We start from the raw sequence: 15,790 nt of genomic DNA, 5'->3' as shown, positions 1-15,790 counted from the left end.
CGTAACCCTTTATGACGAACCTTTTGTCACCTCCATAATCGAGAAACATATCCTTATTCCACTAAGGATAATTTTGACCAATGTCCAGTGATCTACTCCTAGATCACTATTGTACTCCCTTGCCAAACTTAGGGCAGGGTATACAATAGGTCTGGTACACAGCATGGCATACTTTATAGAACCTATGGCTGAGGCATAGGGAATGACTTTCATTCTCTCTCTATCTTCTGCCGTGGTTGGGTTTTGAGTCTTACTCAACTTCACACCTTGTAACACAGGCAAGAACTCTTTCTTTGACTGTTCCATTTTGAACTACTTCAAAATCTTGTCAAGGTATGTGCTCATTGAAAAACTTATCAAGCGTCTTGATCTATCTCTATAGATCTTGATGCTCAATATGTAAGAGCTTCACCGAGGTCTTTCTTTGAAAAACTCCTTTCAAACACTCCTTTATGCTTTGCAGAATAATTCTACATTATTTCCGATCAACAATATGTCATTCACATATACTTATCAGAAATGATGTGGTGCTCCCACTCACTTTCTTGTAAATACAGGCTTCACCGCAATTCTGTATAAAACTATATGCTTTGATAAACTTATCAAAGCGTATATTCCAACTCCGAGATGCTTGCACCAGTCCATAGATGGATCGCTGGAGCTTGCATATTTTGTTAGCACCTTTAGGATTGACAAAACCTTCTAGTTGTATCATATACAACTCTTCTTTAAGAAATCCATTAAGGATTGCAGTTTTGTTATCCATTTGCTAGATTTAATAAAATGTGGCAATTGCTAACATGATTCGGACAGACTTTAAGCATTGATACGAGTAAGAAAATCTCATCATAGTCAATACCTTTGAACTTTGTCAAAAACCTTTTTCGACAAGTCTAGCTTTGTAGATAGTAACACTACTATCAGCGTCCGTCTTCCTCTTGAAAATCCATTTATTTTCTATGGCTTCCCGATCATCGGGCAAGTCAACCAAAGTCCATACTTTGTTCTCATACATGGATCCTATCTCAGATTTCATGGCCTCAAACCATTTCGCGGAATCTGGGCTCATCATCGCTTCCTCATAGTTCGCAAGTTCGTCATGGTCTAGTAACATGACTTTCAGAACAGGATTACCGTACCACTCTGGTGCGGATCTCACTCTGGTTTACCTACGAGATTCGGTAGTAACTTGATCTGAAGTTATATGATCATCATCATTAGCTTCCTCACTAATTGGTGTATTAGTCACAGGAACAGATTTCTGTGATGATCTTCTTTCCAATAAGGGAGAAGGTACAATTACCTTATCAAGTTCTACTTTCCTCCCACTCACTTCTTTCGAGAGAAACTCCTTCTCTAGAAAGGATCCATTCTTAGCAATGAATGTCTTGCCTTCGGATCTGTGATAGAAGGTGTACCGAACTTTCTCCTTTGGGTATCCTATGAAGACACATTTCTTCGCTTTGGGTTTGAGCTTATCAGGATGAAACTTTTTCACATAAGCATCGCAACCCCAAACTTTAAGAAACGACAACTTTGGTTTCTTGCCAAACCACAGTTCATATTGTGTCATCTCAATGGACTTAGATGGTGCCCCTTTTTTACGTGAATGCAGCTATCTTTAATGCATGACCCCAAAAACGATAGTGGTAAATCGGTAAGAAACATCATAGATTGTACTATATCAAATAAAGTACGATTATGACGTTCAGACACACCATTACAGTGTGGTGTTCCAGGTGGCGTGAGTGGTGAAACTATTTCACATTATTTTAACTGAAGGCCAAACTCGTAACTCAAATATTCTCTTCCATGATTAGATCGTAGAAACTTTATTTTCTTGTTACGATGATTTTCCACTTCACTCTGAAATTCTTTGAACTTTTCAAATGTTTCAGACTTATGTTTCATTAAGTAGATATACCCATATCTTCTTACATCATCTGTGAAGGTGAGAAAATAACGATATCTGCCACGAGCTTCAACATTCATTGGACCACATACATCTGTATGCATGATTTCCAACAAATCTGTTGCTCTCTCCATAGTACCGGAGAACGGTGTTTTAGTCATCTTGCCCATGAGGCACAGTTCGCAAGTACCAAGTGATTCATAATCAAGTGATTCCAAAAGTCCGTCAGTATGGAGTTTCTTCATGCGTTTTATACCGATATGACTTAAACGGATGTGCCACAAATAAGTTGCACTATCATTATCAACTCTGCATCTTTTGGTTTCAATATTATGAATATGTGTATCACTATGATCGAGATCCAACAAACCATTTTCGTTGGTGTGTATGACCATAGAAGGTTTTATTCATGTAAACAGAACAACAATTGTTCTCTAACTTAAATGAATAACCGTATTGCAATAAACATGATCAAATCATATTCATGCTCAACGCAAACACCAAATAACACTTATTTAGTTTCAACACTAATCCCAAAAGTATAGGGAGAGTGCGATGATGATCATATCAATCTTGGAACTACTTCCAACACACATCGTCACCTCGACTTTTACTAGTTTCTCTTTATTCTGCAACACCCGTTTTGAGTTACTAATCTTAGCAACTGAACTAGTATCTAATACTGAGGGGTTGCTATAAACACTAGTAAAGTACACATCAATAACATGTATATCAAATATACTTATGTTCACTTTGCCATCCTTCTTATCCGCCAATCACTTGGGGTAGTTCCGCTTCCAGTGACCAGTCCCTTTGTAGTAGAAGCACTTAGTCTCAGGCTTAGGACCAGACTTGGGCTTCTTCACTTGAGCAACAACTTGCTTGCCGTTCTTCTTGAAGTTCCCCTTCTTCCCTTTGCCCTTTTCTTGAAACTAGTGGTCTTGTTACCCATCAACACTTGATGTTTTTCTTGATTTCTACCTTCGTCGATTTCAGCATCACGAAGAGCTTGGGAATTACTTTCGTCATCCCTTGCATATTATAGTTCATCACGAAGTTCTACTAACTTGGTGATGGTGACTAGAGAATTCTGTCAATCGCTATTTTATCTGGAAGATTAACTCGCACTTGATTCAAGCGATTGTAGTTCCCAGACAATCCGAGCACATGCTCACTAGTTGAGCGATTCTCCTCCATGTTTTAGCTATAGAACTTGTTGGAGACTTCATATCTCTAAACTCGGGTATTTGCTTGAAATATTAACTTCAACTCCTGGAACATCTCATATGGTCCATGATGTTCAAAACGTCTTTGAAGTCCCGATTCTAAGCCGTTAAGCATGGTGCACTAAACTATCAAGTACTCATCATATTTAGCTAGCCAAACGTTCATAACGTCTGCATCTGCTCCTGCAATAGGTCTGTCACCTAGCGGTGCATCAAGGACATAATTCTTCTGTGCAGCAATGAGGATAAACCTCAGATCACGGATCCAATCCGCATCATTGCTACTAACATCTTTCAACACAATTTTCTCTAGGAACATATCAAAATAAACACAGGGAAGCAACAACGCGAGCTATTGATCTACAACATGATTTGCAAAATACTACCAGGACTAAGTTCATGATAAATTTAAGTTCAATTAATCATATTACTTAAGAACTCCCACTTAGATAGACATCCCTCTAATCATCTAAGTGATCACGTGATCCAAATCAACTAAGCCATGTCCGATCATCACGTGAGATGGAGTAGTTTCATTGGTGAACATCACTATGTTGATCATATCTACTATATGATTCACGCTCGACCTTTCGTGTCCTCAATAAATCCACGAGACTTATTGAGGAGACGTGTAACGTGGAGTTTGATGAGAATAACGGCTTCCAAGTGGAGCAAAGTGGCACTTGTGATGTAGGTGATGAAATTCCTCCCCAAGCCATAAGAAGAATGGGTGTTGGCTTTATCCTACCCATCGAGGAACCCCTTGTGGCCGAAGGAGAAGGACAAAGCTCCACTCAAGTGGAGCCGTCACCAACCCAAGGCCCACACGCTTCTGAAGAACAACATGAAGGCCCTCATCCTCAAGAACATGACCAAGGGCAAGATCATGCTCAAGACGGTGTTGACACATCAAGTGATGCCCAAGGTCAAGTTCTCTCCTCCAAGCAAGTTCAAGAACAAGCCCAAGATGATGCTCAAGATGATCAAGTGACCACTCCTTGTCTCACCCCCGAGGAGGAATTAGAGCGTCGTGCCGCCAAGGTTGCTTCCAAGCTCTCCACCAAGGATCATCTCATGACGAATGTGCATGGAAGCTTAAGAAAGGGGGTAAGCACTCGTAGACAATTAGCAAATTATTATGAGCATCACGCGTTTGTCTCTTGTGTGGAACCCCACAAGGTATATGAAGCGCTAGAAGATCCGCATTGGCTCAATGCCATGCATGAAGAACTCAACAACTTCGGCGCAACAAAGTGTGGAGATTGGTGCCAAGACCGACTGGGAATCACAATGTCATAGGAACCAAGTGGATATTTAAGAACAAGCAAGATGCCCATGGGATTATCATTCGCAACAAGGCTCGTTTGGTAGCACAAGGCTACTCCCAAGTCAAGGGTATCGATTACGGTGAAACCTTTGCTCCCATTGCTCGTCTTGAATCCATTCGCATGTTGATTGCATATGCTTCTCATCATAACTTTAAGTTACAACAAATGGATGTGAAGAGTGCTTTCCTTAATGGTCCTATTAATGAATTGGTTTACGTCAAGCAACCCCCCGGGTTCGAGGATCCCTACTTTCCCGATCATGTGTATCAACTCGATAAGGCACTCTATGGGCTTAAACAAGCCCCACGTGCGTGGTATGACCACCTCACCGAGTTGTTACAAGACCGTGGTTTTGAAGTTGGGCTAATCGACCCCACTCTTTTTACTAAGAAGGTCAAAGGGGAGTTGTTTGTGTGCCAATTATATGTTGATGATATTATCTTTGGTTCTCCTAACAAAGATTTCAATGAGGAATTTGCCGCTCTCATGACCTCAAAGTTCGAGATGTCCTCCATGGGAGAGTTGAAGTTCTTTCTAGGGTTCGAAGTGAAGCAAAGAAGAGAAGGAACCTTCATCAATCAATCCAAATACACTCAAGACATGCTCAAGAGATTCAAGCTAAGTGACGTCAAGCCGGCCTCCACTCCAATGCCCACCAAGTGCCAACTTGACTTAGATCCCAATGGTAAAGTGGTGGATCAAAAGGTATATCGTTCCATGATTGGATCCTTGCTTTACCTTTGTGCATCTAGACCGGACATCATGTTGAGTGTGGGAATTTGTGCACGGTTTCAAGCCGCACCTAAGGAAAGTCACTATGTGGCGGTCAAACGAATCTTTTGATATTTGGCTCATACCCCAAACTTTGGCTTATGGTACCCAAGAGGATCAAACTTCAAGCTTGTAGGGTACTCGGATTCCGATTGGGCGGGAGACAAAGTATATAGGAAGTCCACTTCCGGAGGCTGCCAATTCCTTGGTTGCTCTTTGGTAAGTTGGTCTTCCAAAAAGCAAAGTTGTGTGTCTCTCTCGTCCACTGAGGCGGAGTATGTTGCCGCCGGTAGTTGTTGTGCACAACTCCTATGGATGAGGCAAACTTTAAAGGATTACGGTGTCAGTTGTGACAAAGTGCCTCTTTGGTGTGACAATGAAAGTTCCATCAAGATTTCTCTCAACCCGATGCAACACTTTAAGACGAAGCATATTGAGATTCGGTATCACTTCATCCGGGATCACATTAGGCGAGGAGAGATCGAGCTCAACTATGTCAACACTCATGACAACCTTGCAGATATTTTCACGAAGCCCATGGATGAAGCAAGATTTCGCGAGTTAAGGCATGAGCTAAATATCATTGATTCGACCAACATGGCTTGAACCCTTGCACACCCTACCACGCTCAATTTGTTGTCTAGTTTAGGTGTAGGCATGGACATAGGGGGAGTGTTGTTCTCTCAATGAACTCTCCTTCCCCCCATTATGCATAAATTGGTCAAGTCTTTCACTTTAGCCATTGTTGATGGTACTTGTGCTTCAAAGACGAGTTTTGGTCATGGGCCCAAGGTTAAAATCTTCGCGGCGCCATACCTTTTGACTCAAACATAGGTGGCCTCGGCCACCGCCCTCGTTTGAAGAGGTGTGTCTTGGTCTTTTTGCTGGCTCTTTTTCTCTTGCCATTTTTGTCGTTCCTACGAGCAAAGCCTTGTTGGTTTGGTTGCCATGGCGTGCTGGGCAGTACTACCGCTGGTGGTGCGCGGTACTACCACTCATGAGCGGTACTACCGCCCCCCAGCACGGTAATACCGCTGAGGGACGGGGCCAGGGGGTTAAGTCGGAGCAGGGGGAGGTTTCTTCTCCCCATACCCATTCACTTCGCCCACTCTTTCATCTTCCTCTCTCCAGCCTCCACTCGCCGTGGGAGGGCTCCGGCGGATCTCCGTCCTCGGGGCGTTCCTCTCCATTTTCTTTGGTGGAGTTGATCCCCACCCCGTTCTCTTCCCATGGATGCCGGTATTGCCCCCGTTCCTTCTTTCCTTTTGTCTCTTTTTCAGATCTTGTTTCTTAGGGGCACTGGTGGTTGCATCTCTAGATTTTTGTCCAAATCTAGGCTTGAGTTGGTTGGAGAAGGCAACCAGACTATCTCGATTAGAATTTGGTAGGAATATTTTCGAATTTGGTAGGCCGGTGGTGCCGGATCTGACCACGGTAGTAGGAAACCGCTGTTTCACAACCTCGTGCTGTAGGAAACTGTTGTTTCTCCGCCTAGAGCAGTACTACCACTCTCATTGGAGCGGTACTACCGCTTGACCTCGAGCGGTACTACCGCTCTCTTTGGGGCGGTACTACCGCTTGGAGCGGTACTACCGCGGGCATGTCACGGTACTACCGTTGCATGCCAAATTCCATCATTTTCCTGCCTTACCTTGATCCTTTTTGTTGAGTTTGTTGGTTATGCTCGTTCTTTCTGGTTGTTTTGCGTGTTCTTATGTTTGGCTCCAGGTGATGACCATTCCGAGCAGCAAGGTCGCCGTATCAACCCCGGGCGTGCTATATCAAAATGCTACCGCACCTCAGAGCCAGCCGGTGGTTCCTCGAGCACCCAACCGCCTCCAGCAAGTGCATCTGCAAGTGTTCCTCCACCTCCTCAGCAATCGAAGCAATCCACCAACAAGCCAAAGGGGAAGACTGTGACTGAGATGACCAACAAGGAGTATTGGGAGAAGCGTCGCCGCAACCCCTATGCGGTGGACCAAGAACCCACTTTGGTCAACCGCCCGTTCTGGAACCATTTTCAGTTTGCCATCTACTTTGATGTGATCAAGGCTAAGAAGAGTCTTTTTGTTGATGTCCGCTCCATTGACACTGATGCTATGGAGAAGGACTCGGAGTAGTTTGGTGAAGCCCTTCAGATGTGCACTCAGCTGAACATTCTCAGGATCATGCAATTCAACAAGGATTTTGATGCAGATTTAGTGGCTCAATTCTATGCCACCGTCCATCTTGGGACAGATGTCGAGAGGACTCTGACATGGATGACCAATGGCAAGCTGCTTTCGGTCAAGTGCAAGGCTTTCATGGAGTTACTTGATGTGGTGGATCACGTGCTTGAGACTCCTGTCGGTTTCCGCCCTCACCGCAACGCTACGTCCACCCACAAGCAAGCTCTTTGGCCCTACTGCACTGTGAAAGTTCACCCAGTAACTGAGAAGAAGACCTATGAGCTGTCTCCGTATCTGGACATTCTTCATTGCATCTTCTGTGAGACTCTCTTCCCTCAGATCGGGAATCTGGATATGGTCCACTCTTTCCTCATGGACATGCTCCTTTTCTATCAGCATGAGAAGGAAGCAAGCACTGGAGAGAGCCTGGATATTTCTCATGTCATGTGGTCTGAACTTCTCTCTACCGTGTCTGAGCGCAAGTGCCCTATATATGGTCCATTCATCATGAGGCTCATTGAGAGGGCCTGGGCACAGACTTATCCTAGAGTGTTGCTAGAAACTGGAGACTTGGTTTCTCATGAGATCAAGCGTCGGAGGAAGAAGGACAATTGGACAGCACCTCACACATGGGGTCCATCTGCTACTGCTGCCACAGGGGGTCCGTCTGCTGCTGCTGCTGCTGCCATGGGGACCGAGGGTGGGGCTGCTACTGATGATCATGAGGAGGACTTTGGCCCCTCTAGTACAGAACCGTCGTGGGCACAAAAGCTTAAGCGCAAGATGAAGAACCTTTTCTGCATGGAGTCTCATGGCCAGTACATGACTCATGTGGCGGAGAAGCATGCCAGGACGCGCCACAAGGAGCTCATGCGTCAGATGGGAGCAACAGTTGCCAGTGGGTCTGAGGGTCAGATCACTGAAGAGGAGGACTGGATTCATCAGAATTGCCATTGGACCGACTCCGATGCTGAGCAGTTTTCGACCCACGATGAAGATCCAGAGATGTGATGTTCGAGATCGTCTTCTTCCCATCACCTGGAGTCGTAGCATCACTCTTTGCCCTTTTTGGTGTCTCGCTGCCAAAGGGGGAGAGAGTGTAGGGATTTGTGTTTTTGCCGTGCTTTGAGTCGTTGAGTCGTCTTGTGGTTTCTTGTCTGTTCTCTCGGTGTCTTTATTTGGTTTGGTTTGGTGTGAGACCTAAGTTCTAGACATATGGTGTGAGACATATGCTCCCTATCGCTACCTTATTACTTATGTCTTTTCAGAGTACTGTAGTTTATTATGAGATGCATGCTTGTCCTGTTTATTCTCTTCTCTCATATATCTTGTGCTTAGTATTATTGGACTATAAAATATAGGGGGAGTGTTGATCCGAATGTGCGTGTCGTGCCATATCTTGGTGCACACATTCTGGGGGAGCCCGTCTATATTTTGTAGTTCTTAGTTTCTTTGTTTTATTTCTTTTCCTTGCGCAAATCCCTAGTTGTCATCAATCCACCAAAACGGGGGAGATTGTTACAGCATATCTCTCTCAAGGTAGTTTTGGTGATTGATGACAACATGTTTGCGGACTAATGTTGTGCTTCGAATAATTCACAGATTCTCCCCTAGCACAAGACGCTTTCTTCCCCTCGGAGTGTATTTCAAGACGGTGTAGCTCTTTCGTTTCTTTCTCGGTGGACTAGTTGCGTAGAGGGCACCGTACTACCAAGAGGGAGTCTGCTGGGGTATTGCATGGGTGGAATCATCACGTACACATCAACTTCTCACCCTCCGAGCATCTCCTTTCCATTGAAGAGATCTCTCCTCTCTTCCTTGTCCAATCTGGATCCAAGCGGTAGTACCGCGCAACCCAGCGGTAGTACCGCTGAGGAGCCAAGCGGCAGTACCGCTCCACAGCGGTAGTACCGCCCGTGGCTCCATAGGGTAGTACTGCTGGGGGCATGGCACCTCCGCCTTGTCCTCAGCATCTTTGAGAGATTCTCTCTCTCTCTCTCTCTCGCACCCCAGCGGCAGTACCGCACTGCCTGCGGTAGTACGGCCGAAGGGTCACAAGCGGCAGTACCGCTGCACAGCGGTAGTACCGCCCGTGACCCCACTGTCGTAGTACCGCTGGGCAGTCTGGCTCCTACCACCTCGATTCGAGAGGTCTTTTTCTCGTGTCGGGTTTTGCGGCACTAGTTACGGTTGTAGAGGCGGTAGTACCGTTCCAGGAGCGGTAGTACCGCCCCTACCACCGCGGTAGTACCACATTTGGGTCCTTTCCCTACTAGTCTCCTCAGCGCGGCAGTACCGCTGGCTGGCGCAGCAGTACCGCTGTCCTTGCGGTAGTACCGCCCCCTCTTAGCGGTAGTACCGCCCTGTGCGGGGCTGGTTGGTGGGTGGCAACGGGATTGTTGCCCCCACTATAAAAGGGAGTCCCCTTCTTCTCTCTCACTTACCTCCTCCTCCCCAAGCTCCATTTATTGCTCAAGCTCCATTAAATGCTCCAAGCTCCATTTTCGCCCGATCTATCTCTCTAGCCAATCAAACTTGTTGATTTTCTCGGGAGTGGTTGAGAAGGCCCCGGTCTACACTTCCACCAAGAAATTTTCGATTCCCCACTCATCCCTAGCGGATCTTGTTACTCTTGGGTGTTTGAGCACCCTAGACGGTTGAGGTCACCACTGAGTCATAGTCCATTGTGGTGAAGCTTCGTGGTCTTGTTGGGAGCCTCCGATTAAGTTGTGGAGATTGCCCAAACCTTGTTTGTAAAGGTTCGGTCGCCGCCTTCAAGGGCACCAATAGTGGAATCACGGCATCTCGCATTGTGTGAGGGCGTGAGGAGAATACGGTGGCCCTAGTGGCTTCTCGGGGAGCATTGTGCCTCCACACCGCTCCAACGGAGACGTACTTCCCCTCAAAAGGAAGGAACTTCGGTAACACATCCTCATCTTCGCCGGATCCACTCTTGGTTATCTCTTACCTTTACTTGTGCAAGCTCTTTAGTGTTTCTTCCCTTGCTTGCTTGTATGCTTGTTGTTATTGCATCATATAGGTTGCTCACCTAGTTGCACATCTAGACAACCTACTTTGATGCAAAGTTTAATATGGTAAAGACAAGTAAAAATTGGTAGTTGCCTATTCAACCCCCTCTAGTCAACCATATCGATCCTTTCAGTTGAGTATTCAGAACTGTTTCAGTTATTCAATCAAGACACACTCGACAAATCTATCGCTAGTTGTTAATGTCTGTAAGTGATTTATTTCTGTAATTTAAGTCTCAAGCTAGCTGTAGTGCTCTCGTTGATCATTACCTGTAATTATCCTCACTATATTCTTTTCTATGGTATTATGTACAGGATGAAGATGTATGAAATGAAAAAAGCTGGACGCTGTGGCATTGGGTTCATTGACCCAAATATCATTAATGAAAAGACAAGGAGCTTAGAATGGTATAAACAAGAAGTAGAGTATAACATGCTAGAGTTCTTGAAGTGCCTCAATACCAATCGAGATATACTACTTCCTTACAACTTCTAGTCAGTCACAATGTCTTGTACTACAAATTCTGTTTTTGCTTACTAGCTAGATGTTAATAAGTGTATAGGGTTTAGGGTAGTTGATGAGTGTTGTGCACATGCCCGCTTAATTTATTCATGCAAACGTATGCGCATGCAGGTACCACCGGATCTTGTTAATCATTCAAGTTGAAGAAGGAACATTTGAATTACTGGACTCACTACTTTTAAAACCTGCTGACCACTCAATCGTAAAGGGGATAGTCAATAGGTAATTCCAATCATTATTGAACTTTATGTCAGCCTCTTCAGTTCGCCATTTCCTGATATCAACTAATTAATAACTCCTTTATTTATTTTCTTTGCCGGCGGGTAGGGCTTGGAAAAAGTACATCAAAACGGTTCCAGGCGAATGGAAAAAAGAGTTGTATTGGTTTCGACCCAAGGTAAGTAATTAAGTATAGTACTATAGCTAACTAGCTCATCTCTTTAATTCTTATTTCAATACCATTAATTATCATGCTTGATTAATTATTATCTGATTGAATTCTATTCTCGTAAAGTCCATGAAGCAGGCGCTGTGGACTGATTTATGTGCATACTATGTTTGCGAGAACATTCGCATGATGGCATCCGAAAGGACCAAAGATGCTAGACAACAATGGGTACGTTTGCCAGAACACTATTCACAATTTTTACATCATTATTGATATTTAATCACACAATGACTAATACATGCATATTGATCTCCTTCTTAAAAGTTCACTGAGGTGCGGGATAAGCTCCGACCAACGGATCGCGTAGCAGCAATTCAAGAGGAAATAGCAGGATTTTTGCTCGACCAGGTCATTGATCCCAAAGGAGAATACCACTACCCGCTACCGGCGCCACCGCCGCTAAAGCAGTAATGCCTCCATATATATGTAGGAGAAATTGTATATACCAAATTGTATATATATACATGTGTATGTGTGAATGGTACGGACGTGCGAGACATTCGATGATATATATGATCGGTTCTATGAGAAATTCTATTTATATATATGCATAACGTGTACAATATGTAGTATCGTAAGATACCAGCAAATGAAAAACAATTAAATGGGAAACACAAAATTAAAGGAAAAATAAATCGTGAACCCAAAACCCCTCAAACATTTTAGTACCGGTTGGTGTTACCAACTTGTATTAAAGGTCTTCCTGCCCCCGGCGCTGGCTCGTGCCACATGGTGGCCCTTTATCGGGGGTACGTGCTGAACCGGTATTAAAGGGGGGGGACCTTTAGTCCCCACCTTTTAGTGCCGGTTACAGAACCGGCACTAAAGGGCCTTACGAACTGGTGTTATAGACCAGTTCTGCACTAGTGTTGTTAACCCAAACCGCAATTCATCATAGGGATTCAGCTTGTACTCACACAACAGACCGATCCATTTTTTTTCCAGTAATATAAGTGATGGACAGTGCCTTCGTTACTAACACAACATAAGAATTGAAACCTACAAAAACGACCATTGTAGAGCAAACCAAACGGTTTATTCTGTGATGAATGTCACATGGCAAAACTTGCATCGTAAAATTGCAGCAAAAGAAAGAAAACATGACATTAAATCAATAAGATTTAGACAGTAAATCAATACGATTTACTTGATGTGACACGAGTGAATCCTTACCAGGAAATCACTATGTTGAAGTACTAAACGGAAGATTGATCATCCAACTACGCGTGGCATGCAGGGCCCCGCCTGCTCCCACAAGCAGGACAATCCAAAGGTCGTGAAAAATCGTATGGAATGAACATCCATGGGACTGAAAATCCTGGTTGGTGCGATAAAACCTGCAATGCATACAGATATTGGAGTGTAACCATAATTGATAAAACCTTCTCACAAAAAAGATGATATGGATACTTCAAAATATACAGACTGAATTGAGTGGACAGACATTAACATAGACTGTTCTTAGGACTCACCACACACCAAAAGCGGTAGTACTAAACAATATAGTGTTCACAAACACAAATCAAGTACTGAACAATATTACTTACTACAGATAAGCAAAGTTCCACTAATTAAACTATGCAGACTATTTCTTGCCCCCGACCTATGGGATTAACCCTACATAACTGACTAGGCCATGGACTTCATGAGAGATGTCTACCGGCACCATCACCATCTCGTCAACCTTGGAGAACCTAACAGAGTGGTCTTTCCACTCATAAACATGATGATGAAGACATGTCGCATTAGATTTTCCGGGAAGCTTTGCAAGAACCACACCCTTCATAATCGAGGGCACAACCAAGAAATTGTTGTGCTCAAGTACAACCTCAGGGAAAACAATAGTTCAGGACACGTGGCGACAAGGACACAACAACTGGATAGTTTAGCAGTAAAACTCATCCTCATGTCTTCCAGTTCACATGGCATGACTTTGAGAACTTCATCTCCACTGCGGACCTGGTTCTAATTCAAACAGAAACCAAACATTTTATTACTACCTCCGTTTAGAAATATAAGATGATTTTTGACATTTTACTCAATATATGACTACATATACGCACAGAAATGAGTTAACAAAAACACTAGAACATGTCTTCAAAGGCATGAGAGCAGAGGGATTACTTACAATATCCATAACATAATTTACTGAGGCAAATATACCCTCTTCAAAGGTAGCATTGATGTTCATAAAGTAGTTGCAAGTAATCTATAAGAAATCAGTGTCACCCTCTCGCATGTTTTGGTCAAAAGAGGAATTTAGAACCGTCATTTAGCAATCAAAAATCACATGCAAGATCACCCAGAAAGTTGTACTACTAGTACTAGTACTGTGTTAGATGAAAAAACACGATCAAGATCGAGAAAACGATCGTCAAGAAGAGATATTACCTGGACTTGCTTAATGAGGGATCCCGGAGAGGGGGCTTGGATAGGGTGATGGCTTTGAGCTTGTCTGCGGTAGTCTCGGCGGGGTGCTTGCGCTTCTTCATACCATGAGCCTCAACGGGTTTGGCCGGAACCATAGACATCACTTCGGCCGGTGCTCCAGCGTCCATCAAGAAACTATCGAATAGAAATAAAAGAAAAGAAACCATAATCACAAACCCCAAAGAAGAACAGAGAGGGAGTTATAGGATCAGTCTCGGTGTTGCAAGACAAGGCCTTGGCAAGAATCAACACCATCGATGCGCTCACCTTTCCTTCTTTGGGAGAGAAGAACAATGGCAGAAGCGGGTCGTTTTCTTGAAGAAATGAGGAACAAGATGAGGGAGAAGCGAGTGTGTGTTTTCTTCAAGAGAGGAAGTTGAGAGAGTAGAGTGAGATGATAGTTGCTTCGTCCGTCCAACTTACTGCTGGAAAGAAGGGGGGTTTGTGATTTGACGGCTCATTGGGCATTACTGCGACGCTTCGATAGGGGTAGTCTATGTGCAGTTGGGCACTCTACTACGGAGTAATTTAGTGCATGGATGGTGGACCCCGATGCTGGTTGTCCCACACGTCGGTGAAAGTGAGTAGCAAGGTTCCCGACGACCATCGAGGAGGATCCGCATGGTAGAGCACGTCCACTATTTTTTTGAAGAAAAAAATGATTACAGCAAGCGTTTCCACTCTTACAACGAAGGAGTTTGAAACACGGCAGCCACTTGAACATACACTGTGCTCCTACTACTAGGCATGTGTAGTGGTTCATACGTTAGTACTACATAATCTTGTTGCTAGTGTAGTAAGATATGACGATAACAAATGATGTTGTGCGCATGTCAACTATATGAACAGTAATGTAACATAGTAGTACCGCTTTTTCGACTATACGGTCAAGAATGAAGGTTGAGATCAATATTAACAGAACTAGGTCTATAGCGCACGGAGAGTACAGCGCTATAGTACTCCACAAAACATGAACCATATGAAGCACGAATCAGTGTTAGGCAGGGTGTATGAAGGGTGCACGAGATGGGAGAAAAAGTTCCTTTCTCGACCCACTTTTGGGTGTTTGGCAGAGTGCATCAATGGTGCATTAGTCCACACTAGTAGGTTACCACAAATACACGAAGAGGGAACCACTATATTGAGATGAGAATGCAACCAAACACACCCACACGCTTTGTGCTATAGTGACTGATCTGCACCGTCTGAGTTTGATCCAACGGTCATGTTGCACCGAGACATGGACATGCCCATGCAGATGACACCTAAATGACACTGAAGTCCCTCTGCTTCTCGAGGCGCACGACGTTGGTGATGCAGGGTGCAACCGCTCGCAGAGCCTGCTCCCGGTCGCCGAGAGCCAGGTCGTCAAAGACAGCGTCCAATGGCACGAATGGATTTCGGTGACGGAGCCCTGAGAGGATTCGCCCAACAATGGCGATGGAAGCCCGCAACCCCTCCTTGTCCAGCTCCGCCCCACCATCGCGCGGAGATGGCTCAGCTCCTCGGAGATATAGGTGAAGAAGGAGACCAGATCAGGAAGCTGCAGCTCGTTGAAGTCGACGGGGTGGTCGAACACGTTTAGCCCGATGGCTGGCATGGTCGCGCTGGCACGACAGTAGGATTTCGCGCAGCTGCAACACGTGCGTGGCAACTTGGTCCACCAAGTGGCTGAGGCGATCCTGGACCTTGTCATGATCGGCCCCCTCGCGCTCCAGCTAGCTCCCCAAACAGCCTATCGTATCTACTGCTTTCTACAGCAACGCCGCCGATGCCTTGAGCATCTTTGTGGTGGATGCCTGCCACTTTTGAAGCTCCATGAACTCCCGCACATAACGGAGGAGCATGGCACTCCTCTCCTCCTTGAGCTCACAGAGCTCCATGTCCTTGGCCCTGAGCTCTGCATCCTTGGCCTAGAGCTCCTGTGTCAAGTACCTCACCTCAGACTCCGTGAT

The sequence above is a fragment of the Triticum dicoccoides genome, chromosome 6A, assembly GCF_002162155.2.
Source record: "Triticum dicoccoides isolate Atlit2015 ecotype Zavitan chromosome 6A, WEW_v2.0, whole genome shotgun sequence".
Classification (NCBI taxonomy): domain Eukaryota; kingdom Viridiplantae; phylum Streptophyta; class Magnoliopsida; order Poales; family Poaceae; genus Triticum; species Triticum dicoccoides.
This window is presented reverse-complemented; position numbering follows the sequence as displayed.